Source organism: Dreissena polymorpha, chromosome 10 (assembly GCF_020536995.1).
Source record: "Dreissena polymorpha isolate Duluth1 chromosome 10, UMN_Dpol_1.0, whole genome shotgun sequence".
Taxonomy (NCBI): Eukaryota; Metazoa; Mollusca; class Bivalvia; order Myida; family Dreissenidae; genus Dreissena; species Dreissena polymorpha.
Window position 1 is genome coordinate 41,817,685 of NC_068364.1, and position 14,732 is coordinate 41,832,416.

The following is a 14,732-nucleotide window of genomic DNA, read 5'->3' on the forward strand; positions in this document are numbered from 1 at the left end:
TTGAAATCTGAAATAGTTTTTAAAATTAAATTTCAATAACTGTCGTATCTGCCGATGCCAATTACAGTTTTGAAAAGATTAATTAATAAATTGAACAAAGTCCTTAACCACTATATAGTAAAATTTTAAAAGAGTCCCACCAGGAAATCTCACCTGTAGATGGCGTAGGTGTGGTGATCGTTGAGGTTCACGATTCTCTCCTCCAACTTTGGCTGCGGGGCGACTTGTCGATGGATAGCTTGAACTGATCTATGTACGAGTCCAGAGAGAACTGGTACATGGGGTCTATGGGACCCATGTCGTTCAGCACGAAGAACAAGATGGAGACCCTCTCGGCTGCCGGTCGGTATCCCTAAAAGGGCATAAATAGACTTTCTTTAAGTTGAGATTTTACACAGATATGAGGTTTTGAATTAAATTTTATGTGTTAAATTTGAACCTTGCTCTGGTTAAACAGGATTTTATCCATGTGCATTGCCACGTTAAAGTGTTGTCCCAGGTTAGCCTATGCAGCCCACACATACAAATCGGGGAAAAACTTTCCACTTTTATTGTATTTAATGTTTGAAGGAAGTCTCTTATTAGTGAAATTCCAGTTGTGGCAGGAAGTGTTGTCTATGATAAGCCTGTGCTGACTGCACAGGCTAATTTTGGACAACACTTTACAGACATGCATTCAGCCTGGTTTACCCCGAGCTCAGCTCATTGATTTGAAGATCTGGGCTCTTATTTATATTCAAATGGAAACTTTAAACAATGCATAGAATTCCTTAAGACTCTGATCATTTGATCCAGGGGCATAAAAACAAACAAACTGTGAAATCCATACCTCTCTTGCAGCATCAATTTTCACCTCGGTCTGCTCTGAGATCTGTAGCTGCTCCGAGACCTCCTGGGACGTCACCTTGGAGGCCTGCAGCGTGTTCACCAGCTGCTCGTCATCTAGCAGCGAGCCCTTGGTCTCGTTCAGCAGCCTGGGCAATAGGAGAAATTTGTTTGGATTATATTTCAACAAAATAGGTTATATGGTGTCCGCCTAGCAACCAGAAGGTCACAGGTTTAAGCCTTACTGATGAAACCAGGAAACAGACTTGAGAGTGTTTCAATAGGCCGTATGCTTTTAATGAAATTGAGCTCAAATAAATATGTTTAAACTAACAAAATAGTCAATACTGGAGCATTATTTGTGTATCCTTCAACGATGTGGAAAAGAGAGTATTTGTTTATCATTCAGGAGTGTTTATCCCCAAGAAGGGAGCCTTTTGTGTTCAGCAACTTATATAATAGCAAAAATTAAATAGAAAATTATAGAACAAAATGGCAAAAATAAAAGAGTTTTGATGTTTCATTCTTCAAGACCTTACCATTTATCAAATAGTGAACTTATTGTCTTGCATACGAAATTCACTTTATTTGTGTTGATTATCATTCATCAAATTGGGAAACAGTCTCCTCAATGACATAAATATGGCGCCCGTCTAGCAACTGGGAGGTCATGGGTTGAATCCCCACTATGGGAGCGTTCTTTCGATCTTTCCCCTAAGACACCCTGTACAGGTTCTTCCCAGAAAATTTAGTCAAGGGTGGATTTCAATTCAATCAAGCAAATATAAATGAGCCGTGCTTTGTGAAAAGGGGGTTTAATGCATGTGTGTATTCTGCTAATTAGTGTGTAATAAGCTAGTCTGGCTAATCTGGGACGACACTTTCCCCCTAAACTGGATTTTTGCTAAGATGAGACTTTCTTTAAAAAGAAAATATCATAAAAGTGGAAAGTTCACCCCTGATTAGCCTGTTCAGACTGCATAGGCTAATCTGGGACGACCCTTTATATAGTAAGTAATACTATATAGTAAGTTCACCAAACTTCCAAGATACGGGATGCATGAATAAAACCTTTTTTTCACATAACACGGCTCAAATAGATTTATACTATGAAAAAGTGACTGTTTTTCCCCGTGCCCTACCGTAGAATCTCGTCCTCCAGTTCCACCAGTTTCTTCTTGCCGTCTGCAATGCTCCTCACAAGGCTGTCCTTCTTCTCCTCCAGATCTGGGTTCTCCTTACCAACAACTATACCCAGCAGCTGGGCCTCCAGACCTATAATAATAATAAGAATAATTATTTTAAAATGAGTACTGGGAAAACAAGCAAATTCGTTGAATTGATATCCCCAGCCAATATGCTTCTGGACACTCACACCAAGTTTCAATGAAATCCGCCAAAGCATTTCCAAGATATGGCTTCGGACACACAAAATAATTTTTTTTTTCAAGATACAAAGGGCCATAACTCTGTTATTAACAGATGGTGTACAATGTCATTTCGCGTGCAAAAAATCATCCTCTTATCCATATATATACTCATACCAAGTTTCAATGAGATCCGCTAAAGCACTTCCAGGATATGGCTTCGGACACAAAAGTGCCGGACGGACGGACCGAAAGACGGACGGATGTACAAAGCCAAAACAATATCCCTCTGCCTATGGCGGGGGATAACAAGGCGTAATACATGTGCTTAGAGTGTTGTTCCAGATAAGCCTGTGCATACAACCCTTTCTGATTTTATAGTAATATGGTTAAGACCCAAATTATGTGGTATAAAGGTATTAAAAATTCAAAAGTTGAATCATTTTTATTCTAGGGATCTGTGTGTGTGTCTGTTCAACTAACAATGATTTGACAAGCACTGTCTTCCATAAAAAAACAATATACAGAAGTGAAACTCCAGTTGCTCCAGCAGTATTGCATTCCTATCATACACAGGTTTGTGGTCCTTTATTTACGGCAAGTAAACCATTGCCAAAACAGTATGGCACAATACAATTATTTCCCTTAACAATCTCAGCTAACCTTGCTCTTTCACGGCAAAGTTTACTATGGTGGTCTTGGTGGAGATCTCTGGCGTGTAGTGCGGATTGCTCAGCTTGGTCGTGATGTAGAACCGGAACTCCGGGTTGTACTCAATCTCCTTGTCTCCGATACGGATCATGTACGCACCACCTGCCGGGAGGAACAAGATATTTGGTTCAATTTGATATAAATCAGCTGCGCTCTTGGGAAAACAGGGCTAAATTCATTGCATAAAGTGTCTTCCCAGATTAGCCTGTGCAGTCTGCACAGGCTAATCAGGGATGAGGCTTTCTGCCTAGACCAAATTAATTTTAGAGGATACTTCTTTTAAACGCCTCCAGTACATCGAAAGCAATCAAAAGAGTCAAAATTGATGAGGACTGGATGAAAAGTGCTGTCTAAAAGAGCAGAAACTGTTGAGGCAAATTTTAAATAAATGAAGTGTCGCAATTTCTAGATTGTGAAACAGTAACCATTAAAGTCTTTTCAACTAACTTGTACAATTGGTACCAGAGTGTCTTGAGAAGACCAGGTTTAATGCATGCGCGTAAATTATTGTCACAGATTAGCCTGAGCGGTCAATGTCCTTGCATAAACGAGCCATCAAGGTAAGTGGATATGCTGTTTGTGTCGCTTCACAAGCTTGCCAACAAGCAACTTTCAACACAAGACACCATGAACTGGTTCAACCCGAAGAACTGGAAGGACTCTCAGTAATCCTTAGGTCTTGTAAGCAATGAAGATAATTTAGTGAAGTATACAGTTTATGTAAATAAATGGCTTTCTATTTGGCTTGATCCATTCTGTTTGCATAAAATCTTGTTTAAAAGTGTAGTACCCTTGTACCTCAGTGACTGAGGAGTTAGCCTTAACGTCCATGCAGTATCTCTGGACTAGCTGCATGTCGAAGGCGATGGGCTCGATGTAGTAACGGTGATTGTCCCACTCACACTTGATCAGGCCGGCGGATGAGAGAAATTAATGGGCTTTCGTCAACTTTTGAATTTGAAAAAAAAAGACGTTGCCGTTGGAATAGTCCAAATAATTAGACGTAAGCTACCCCGCTTACGTCTAAACGGCTACCGTCGTTTTCCTATAGCAAATTGAGTTCAACTTAAACTTCAGTTTTTCTCGTTAAATCTTTGCTAATGCATAAAATTATCATTAATTAGACATAAATGTGAGCGATTACCTCTTAAATGTGTAAAAATTGTGCTTTTAAACCACTAATGTACATTTTTAAAAATAAACATACACAACACACGAAGTGTGTTTGTCGTTTATAGAATTACATTGAATTATCTTGAACGAAATTATTTTTTGAATAGGTTACACATAACCAATTGTTGTTGTACAACAAACCACATCACTTTTTAGCTTTCTGTACTTTTTAATTAAATGAAACCTATATGTGTGTGTTAAAACTACCAGTTGTATCACGGAGTGTATATTGATAGGAGATGATTCGAGTATTTGACCCTTACTGTAGTAAATTCAATCTTATGCAAAAACTATTCATCCGATTTTATTGGTTTATACGTTATCTTGTTGCTTATTAATTCCTCTTTCAAAAAATATACGTTTTAGTATACTCCCGTTGTTAGGCCACGACTTTTATATTTCTTGGTTTACAAAACCGCCGACCCTAATTTTTGGAAAATGGGAAAAAAAATAAAATCGGAAAATCGTCTTTTTTTTATATATTTTATTCCCGACCGCACTGAAAAACGAGCGAAACGAGAAAAAAAAACGATCCGGTTTGAGTACGGTTGCGAATAAAATCAAGTAGGTACAATCAACGATTGGTTCACATATATTACAGAGTTCGGGATATTTTTCAATGTGACACAGTATGTACCAGTCCTTTTATGGGCACTTCTCAAAATTTATTTAATTACAGACAATAGGAAAATCAGCGTCAGTAAAATGTCGACCGCATCAAAATTTATTTCCGAGTCTGTGACGCAACTATATTGTTTAACATGTTTATTATATTAAACATACCCGATATTATAGTAGATAAAAAAGTATTACCTTGCAATTTGATAATTAGTATAAATAATCCAATAAAACACTGCCATTATTTACGATATATGTGTTTAGGAATTTTGTAAACACGTCCGCCATAGTTTATAGGAACTGTACAGAAAGTTTGGAAATCGGAACAAATCGGTATATCTCGGAAAATCATTGATAAATGTATTTGTCGTTTTAATGCTTAGGGCCGAGTAATTTCGGCAAATCGGAACTCAACTTGCGTATTAAAAATACTAGCTCAATTAACCGTTAAACTCCGCCTCCGTTCTCTGCAAAAGATTCGAAGGCGGAGCTATGCACGTGCTATTATTAAATTGGAGGATTGCAATTGAGAAACAAACGCACGATTGGTTCGGCATGTTGATTGCTAGACAAAGGAAGCCAATTTTGTCGGCGCGAAATTTGTCGCTTTATTGCTTCAGACAGCAAGCGGCTTTCCTTTGATGACGTCAAACTGTCAATTCACACAGACTGCACATTTTCAGAAGACTTTAACTGGCTCCTTGTTTACAATTCCAGTAAAAACACTTGCTAACATTAAACTTTGGATTAAATTATCAAAATAAAGCAAAAGCCAAGTTGACAAATATGATTGTATTAATTCGCGTCAGTTTAAAAAAGACGTGTTGCGTTGTAAATCAACGAGTTTTCACGACAACAACAACTTTAACAAACATTACCGCGACGACGCGGGGATCGATCTACCTCGATTTTTTTTTCATGGACGATGTCATAAGTCCAATAAGAGCAAACACAAACTTTGTGTATGAGTAGTTTATCTTATATAAGATTTATGCAACGGGCATCGCATTGCGTAATGGTGCGCATCGAATTACGGAAATGAAGCGCAGTTTTTCGTTTTAATGGGAGAAGAACGCATGTCATTTAATGGAGTGTTTAAAATTGCCTGATGTTACAAAAGGTGCTTTTAGGTGACTCATTTCATTTGAAGATATAGATGTGTTTCATTGCATAATTAGATTTTTCGTCTCTGTGTTAAGGTTATAAAAGATATGATGTCTTTGTTCTGATGTTATTAGTATTAACTTATTTTTCCAATGATGTTTTTTTTTTTTTTTCGACCGCCCGATGGACCATTTTCAAAATAATGTTTGTAAACCAATAAAAAAAAAAGTCGTGGCCTTATTAATGGATTTATAGGCAGATAAACACAAGAAATACACATGTTATGTTTTACCACCGCGCGTTTTACCGTGTTGTGGCTATCGATCTTGTACAGTTAGCGTACAGCGAAGCGCCAAGGTTATACATTTTGATGTACCCACTCACGTCTTTTGTTGAATTATAGTTTCATTTCTCGGCCGATTTTGACAAATTAAATATCATTAGAAAGCTTACATTACGTTGTAAACAGATATAAACATATATTAAGTTTTTCTTCTGATTTCGACAGCCTGGCGAGTTATAACTTTAACTTTTGCAAATATCATACCGTATTGGAGTTTTAGAATCTAGATTTACGGTTGACATGTTCGTACTTAATACCAATTTGTAGTGTTCTTCTGATTTCGACAGCCCGGCGAGTTATAACTTAAACTTTTGCAAATATTATACCGTTTTGGAGTTTTAGAATCTAGATTTACGGTTGACATGTTCGTACTTAATACCAATTTGTAGCGTTTATATTTGGAGTTCAGTTTTAAAAATTACATCTTGCTTAGGAGAATAGAATTCTGTATACGATAGAAAAAAATTGTTTAAAAACGAAAGTAATTAAGGAATGAAGGCGGAAGAAAGTAGCGCGCGTTCCTAACGCACTGAACTGATTTTACGGTCTTAACGATTATGCTTTTGTTTAGAAACCGGCCATTGATTTTCCTTTGCCATGATTATTATATTTTTTATGGAATATATTGTGGTATTTTGTTCACGAAACATATCAATAAAGCTTATTATAAATAAATCTTAATAAATTAACGATTTCAGCTCTTGTTTATAACACAGAAAAGGTGATAAATTTATGATGTAACAGCATATATAGCGGATCCTCTCGATTTTATTTTGGTGGTTTGAGCATTTTTATCGCGGTGTTCAATAAAAGATATCTCAATAATCTTGTTTATTGATAGATCTGTGGTTTTATTGCCCCCGTGTTCAGCACAAACCAATTATCTCTTTATGATCAGATACTGTGCCGACCAATACTAAATAACACTATGGTGTCATACGCCACAGCAGGGACCTATACTTGTGATCATGGAGTCTTAATGCAAGACTTAAAAAAGTATGTTGTTTCGCTTGCGGTTGTAAAAGCCAAAACGGGGCTTCCCAGCTGGCACAGCTGCTGATACAGGGTCTTCCCCAGACCATTTAAGCGCCCCTTGCCGGGGCGCTTGAATTTCTAAATCAGAGTCCCCGGGGCGCTTGAAATTTTCCGATCAGTGTATTCTTCAGTAAAAGAAAGTGGAGATTGTCAAAAAAAATCAAGGTTTCCCTATCAGTTGTATCAATATTCCCTGTTTTATAAGAGCACTCGGTACCTACTTTCACATGTAATCGCCATAAACACCATATGGGGTAATGGATACTCCACTGATAAGAGAATAGCATGACGCGCGTATCGATTATTCTAGCCATATTACACGGTCATTTAAATGCTGACAAGGATGTATCTGGTAACTTTCCAGTCCTCAAACTGTGAAGTTCATCGTCCAATCGGTTACGCGAATGCTTATGAGGGCGGGGTTAACTATCGACCATTATTTTTGATAGACGTCGGGCATGAAGTAAGAGTTTATCGCAGCTTGATTAGCAACAAAGACCTATAGAATACATCTATAGGTCTTTGTTAGCAAAAAGTTGTACCATTTGAGTAATATAAAATCGGTAATTAGTACAGTACAGAACATTAAAGACGGTTTCGAGCATCATCATCACACCTTTTTACTGTAAACAAGTGTTACCTATGACTCATAATTAATACGAGAAATTAATTGCAAGTGGTAAACAATTAATTATTATAGCGAGTAAGTTGTGCAAATGACTCCCGGTTACAATTATGTGATAACAAATTATTTAATTCCCGTACATGTATATTTCAACATGTCCATTTATAGAACTGATTCACCTCGTTTTTCTGACATTTATTCGACACGTAATGCGCTTTAACAAATTTTCGTTGAATTAATTACGCACACTTGTAAATGTTTCGTCCGATAATCGATAGTTAGAAGACTGATGATGGCAACCGGCCGTGATCCTCGTGGACAACGTGAATTTCATGCATAATTCCGTCAAAACATTTATTCGACTCGTAAAGTGTTTAAACAAATTATCGTTGAATTTATAACGCAACGGTTAATATTTGTTGAAATCTCAAATGGGAATAATTAAATTTGTAATTCGAAACCCATTCCCGTAAGTCGATGTTAACGCGTTTTTAATCCGAAACACACTTCCGAATGTAAATGTTACCGCAACGTTAAATATTTTTGCTTCAAATTAGCCGTGCAAATTTATTTTGTGTCGAATCTTTTTCTCAATTAAAAAGAGCGCGAAAATTATGCAGCATGAACAACGTCGCGTCTATTGCATACTAATGGCGTGTATTGAGCGTTTTAACAAGCACACAACAGGTCAGGGGATTGACGCATATTCAGAGGCAATATTTCATCAAATCTATAAATAGTCACTTAAACAAGAGCGCCGCATGACGGAGCAATATACGCCCGATTCGTGTGCCATTGGAGATGATACACTGATGATTGATGTATTTGTTTTGGAAATAAGCAAAAAAAACAACAACAACTTATATAACTGATATATTCATATATATGCATTGATATCAATAAGTGTACACTTAGTCTCATTTGTTCTCTAAAACACAATATTTAAATCATAATTGTTTAGACCTACATAGGTATAGAATGGCAGTATTTCCTGTACTGATATTACTTATCTTGAAATTAGTTCCCTAAAAACTGAAATAAATATTTGGTTTGAATGTTTAAATACTGTTTGCTTTTACATTTTATATCAGCATGAATACCAAGGCTGTCTGTAATTCACCTTTATAAGATGCTTATAGCGGTTTTTATTGCTATCAAGTTCGATAAGTGTTCAGCGGATGATAAATGTAAATGAGGTGTATTAAATTGATAATCATAAACCTGTATAAGGCATTTTGGCTGGGTCAATTGCGATGATAATGGACATGATGTAAGTTACAATAACCTATAACACATACTTGAAACCTTTTTAAGGAATAAATGGATTTTGCTTTTTTTTAGGTAATGGGTCTCTATAAATGCTTTTATTCAACTTACATTCTGATTGTAAATCCAAATCCAGATGGATTTGTTGTCTGAGGAATAAGTTTCAAGTACACCAGTTCGCGCAGTTATCATATTCGTGAAGATCAAGTCTATTGTTGACCGATAGTCTATGGTAGGGACACAAGGCTGTTGATGTAAGCCATAGTTTGAAGCTATTTTCTGCAGGGCATCTTGCTGGGGTGATTACATCCCAATCCAGATGGCTTTGTGGTCTGAGAAATACGTTTCAAGTACACCAGTTTGCGCATTTATAATATTCGTGAAGATCAAGTCTATTGTTGAGTGATAGTCTGTGGTAGGGACACAGAGCTGTTGTTGTAAGCCATAGTCTGAAGCAAATTTCTGCAGGGCATCTTGCTGGGGTGAACGTTTACTGAAATCAACATTGAAGTCACCGAGTATAACAATATCACGACCTTGCATGTGCTCATTTACTACAACAGTCAGTGCATTGAGCAGCATTGCACTATTTGTCAAGGGCTGTTTGTAGACAAACAAGACTTGAGTGTCAAAAATTTCCACTAAAATCATTTCAACATTTTTCATGGAAACATCAAGTGGAGTCACCGGTGTTTTGCTGTATACAACCATACCATGGGCTGGTCTGGTATTTGTTGTCATAGGTGCATCCTGTCTATATTGATAGAAACCAGTCATGGATGTGTTGAGCTCTGTGTCACTGCTTGTAAACCTGGTTTCACAACAGCAGAAGATATTGCAGCACTGCAGACTGAAGTCGCACCTTACATCTTCAATGTGGCGGTGAAGTGACCTCGCATTCAGAAAGCCAATCTTGTGGGGGAGGGGAACATTGTACAGGAACTGTAATGTTGGTTTTAACTTGTTAGATCTAAGCCGCTCCATTTCCTTTTTGACCTTTGCGTTGATGGATATCTTTTTTGACTCTAAGTTTAGAATATGTAGACCATCTGGGCTGGTAACTCTGCTAAGAGCGACATAATGCATGTGATCCCATTTTCTACTTGATGTTAGATCCACAACGACTGTCTGTAAGGTGTCACCTTGTGATCTGTGCACTGTTTTAGCAGCTGAAGGTCGAAGAGGATATTGAAGACGATGTACTTGCGCAGCACCTTTGTATCCAGCCTGAAACTGTCTTGAAACTGGCATCAAAGGCGTCCAAGTCTTGTCAGGAGACTTAGATTTGAAACCTGCTCGTAAGCTGTGACCGGCATCCTTATCCTGAAATTTGACCCAAACAGGACCAACAGGTCTTTGGCTACTACGGTCTATCTTCATAATCGTGCAAGTGGCACCATTGGTTAAGCCATCAGCTGTATCCATATTAACAGTCAAATCATATGTACCACCTTCAACCAATGTTACAACACCATGTAATTGGTCATTCTTTTTTTGTGCAAATGAATCAAGAATTTTTTTCCTTAGTTCTTCTGTACAAGTTCCAACAATTCTATCAACGGCCTTTACTTCATGAACTGGTTGCTGGTGGGCATGTAAAGCTGAATAGTTGTGGAGATCTACACGTTCGTTGGTGACAAACAAATGCGGTGCATCGTGAGGGTATGAGGAACTCTGTCTACTGACAACCCGACTCTCCAGATTTTGAAGGTCACTGGGCGTTTGGTTACCTTCTCGCAGTCTATTAAGTAAATGAGAGATTCTCGCTGGCGCATCACTTGTGTCAGTTCATACATCTGAAAATGTTTTTCCCATAAGCTGGTTGCTAGGGGCAGATATGAACTACCAGGAGGTTGAAATATGTAAGAGTCTTGGACAGGCTTCAGTTGAAAGAGGTCTCCTATCACAACAACAGACACGCCCCCAAAATCTTCTTTGGACTGCTTTAATTCTTGTAATCGCTGGTGGACACAATTGAACATACGAAAGCCAACCATTGATATTTCATCAATGAAGATGATCTTAATATCACCATGCTGATTTCTGAATGTGTTCAGTGTACTTGATGGTAATGACCTGTGTACTAAATTCTGATTTGCTGCTATCTTCATGGCATTGTGAATGGTACTCCCTCTTATGTGGTAGGCAGCTTTCCCTGTAGGTGCCATTAGCAAAACTGGGTTAGCAGAGAAGTCTTTTCCTGGTATGCTATTGTGGTATTTCACAGTCATTTGATATAAGGCTTTTGATACATGAGTCTTTCCACATCCAGCACCGCCGCTTAAGAATCGATACAATGGTTTGTCTGAAGTTTTTAACTGGTGCATAGTATCATAGACAAATTCCATCTGTTCTCTATTCAATGACCTCATATGCTTCCTATATTCAGCATCTGGCATTTCATATGTTTTGTTGATCTCCTCTTGATGGCATGTTGATGTTGGTAATCCAAGATCTTGACCAATATCATACTGGTCCTCTAAGCTCACAGGAGGTGGTACAGTCTGATCTCTAAAGCCATCTGTGTCTTCTGTAACAGGTGCAATCTGATCCCATATGTCCTGCATATCTTCTTCTTGATTTCGTTGTTTTTCTGCTTGATCAACCATCACCCTATATGGTTCATACTTTAATCTTTCTTCTTCTAATTGTTCTTTGAAAAATGAAACTTACCAATAAACATGTTGTTAAAAATAACTCGTTTCAAAAATCGCGAAAAAAATAAACCCGATGAAAATATCGCAAAATAAAACTGGATAAAAATATTGCATAAAAATATTGCATGTGTTAATCGGTTGCATGTCTCCAATCAGACCTGACTGATATATAATCTATATACTACCTCTGACCAAGTTTGGTGAATTCAACTTGAACTAGAGCTTTGTCACTGAATGTGACTTATACCCCCATACCACTTTGACGCAGGATAAAAAGTTGTTTAAAAGTTTCGGATGAATACAATTTGAATTAGAGTCCGGACAAAGTGGCGCCGTTGAAAATGCACTAATTGACCCTATGACCTAGTTCTTGACCCGACATGACCCATATTCGAACTTGACCTAGATATCAACTAGATGCAACTACTGACCAAGTTTGGTAAAGATCGGATGAATACAATTTGAATAAGAGTCCGGACAAAGTGGCGCTGTTGAAAATGGACTAATTGACCCTATGACCTAGTTTTTTACCTGGCATGACCCATATTCGAACTTGGCCTAGATATCAACTAGATGCAACTACTGACCAAGTTTGGTGAAGATAAGATTTATACAATTTGAATTAGAGTCCGGACAAAGTAAAATGCACTAATTGACCCTTTGACCTAGTTTTTGACCCAGCATGACCCATATTCGGACTTGACCTAGATATCAACTAGATGCAACTACTGACCAAGTTTGGTGAAGATCGGATGAATACAATTTGAATTAGAGTCCGGACAAAGTGGCGCCGTTGAAAATGCACTAATTGACCCTATGACCTAGTTTTTGACCCGGCATGACCCATATTCGAACTTGGCCTATATATCAACTAGATGCAACTGCTGACCAAGTTTGGTGAAGATCGGATGAATACAATTTGAAATAGAGTCCGGACAAAGTGGCCCCTTTGAAAATGCACTTATTGACCCTATGACCTAGTTTTTGACCCGGCATGACCCATATTCGAACTTGGCCTAGATATCAACTAGATGCAACTGCTGACCAAGTTTGGTGAAGATCGGATGAATACAATTTGAATTAGAGTCCGGACAAAGTGATGCCTTCCGCCCGCCGCCTGCCCGCCCGCCCGCCAAGGGGTTTCACATAATACGTCCCGTATTTTATACGGGCGTATAAAAATGGCAATGTTTGTGTTAAAGAAATAACTGAAAGCTTTTATCGTAAATATTTACCAGAAAGAGATTGATAAAAACGGAATAAACGGGATTATCGGGTAATAAATAGAAACTTGAAAAATAGTAAGTATACAGTAATAGAGTCGGGTTGAAACGGATGTATTGGGGAATCGTTCAAGTCGGGATTTTACTATCTGTGCGGAAAAGTTTTAAAAGAATTAAACAATATAAAAAAAATATATTTTTAAATGACTGGGGGATTTTTTTGAAGAGTCATAGCGCACCAAATGACGTCTTTTGACGCTGTTTTTCTTCGAGTTATAACGCACCACAGAACGTGAATGGACACGTTAAATTAAAAAACAAAATCAACGTCGGGAGGGGACACCCCTCCCCAACCCATCCCCGATCGGCCCCGGGGCGCCTGAACAAATTCCTGGGGAAGGCACTGTGATATTCGGATCTGAATACCTAAACTTATTCAGACCTTATTCTTAACCATTGCGCGTTTTATGATATCGGATTTTAGGCGGGAATACAACTCAGTGAAACTATTCAATTTCTTATACAACATTAAGCATATTAACAGTTATTGAAATTATCAATATCAGCGACATCTTTTTAAAGACTAAACACCTTTTTAAGTATCGAATTTAACATGTCAATAAAATATATTAATACCAAAAAATGTTTCATTTAATATTGTTCACATTAAACCTTTAAATAAAAGTGTCGCTTTAACTATTTTCCGTGTCTTATTAAGCCGCAAATCGTTTGCTAAAAACAGTTAACAAAAAGGGCTACACGTTCTAATTCTTAATGAAATACAAAAATAAGTATAACATAATTAATAACGTCCATAAACACACATGGCAAGATCAAAGTTTTAATCGAAAACTAATATGACATTCCACGTAAATTATTATTTTCGTCTAAATCGAATACTATATATAGAGAAACAATGTATTTATAACCGACCAATGAGGTAACATTATGCAACGTTCAATTTACAGTGCTATATGGAAACAATATGGAATTTGAACAGTGGTAGTGTTTTAAGGTCTGGACTATCATTACTTGTAAGTTTGTATAAACATTTTTCTAATGCAATTAGTAAAATAATGTTTATATTTTATGTTTAATAATTTATTGCATGATTATTCTGTGCTGTTATATGAATTTGATGCCGTTAAAGCTTCCGACATGAATTCATGTCGGAACGATGCTATTGCAAAATAACGTTAAACGATATGAGGTCGATGTAAATCGATGTAAATCGACCTCATATTTATAGGAGTACCGTTGGAAAATCCTCATTTCCTGGGCTCAGATTTTTTAAATTTTCACATTTTTGTGTTAGCGTACCAAGTATTCCTTGCAGAAGTATGCCCCGAAATGTTAATTTTACAAGTTGGTGTGCGTTATACATTGATACAACGCTAGTCTGACTGCTAATTTGTGAAAAATTTATTGTGTAATCGTAAATATTCCTGATGGGCGCCATGCTTGTTGTTGTTGTATGCGCGGGAAAACGCGCCGTAGCGAAAGGTAGAATTTACTACCCACAAGAAACTCGTCCAGTCTGGTTCCCACCTCGCAGAGTCTGATTCCCGCCTTCAAAATAGCGAATACTACAGAGGCCTGTTGTATCGTCCATATGACTATGAGGGGAGTTTGTGCTAATGATTTTTCGAACACTATGGTCGTATTTTTTTATGTTTGCTTAGTATGTGTGACCTACAGCATATATTTGCTGATGGTGCAAATAAACTGAAACTTCAACCATGAAATTGCTCTTTCACACTGTATGCGAGTCCGGGAAACCCTTTC

General features: G+C 37.5%; 1 pseudogene; it reads right to left on the bottom strand.

The window, feature by feature from the left end:
• LOC127849072 (dynein axonemal heavy chain 2-like) overlaps window positions 1–14,422 on the bottom strand; it is a 31,374-nt pseudogene extending 16,952 nt beyond the window's left edge.
• Between the last annotated feature and the right edge of the window lie 310 nt (window positions 14,423–14,732).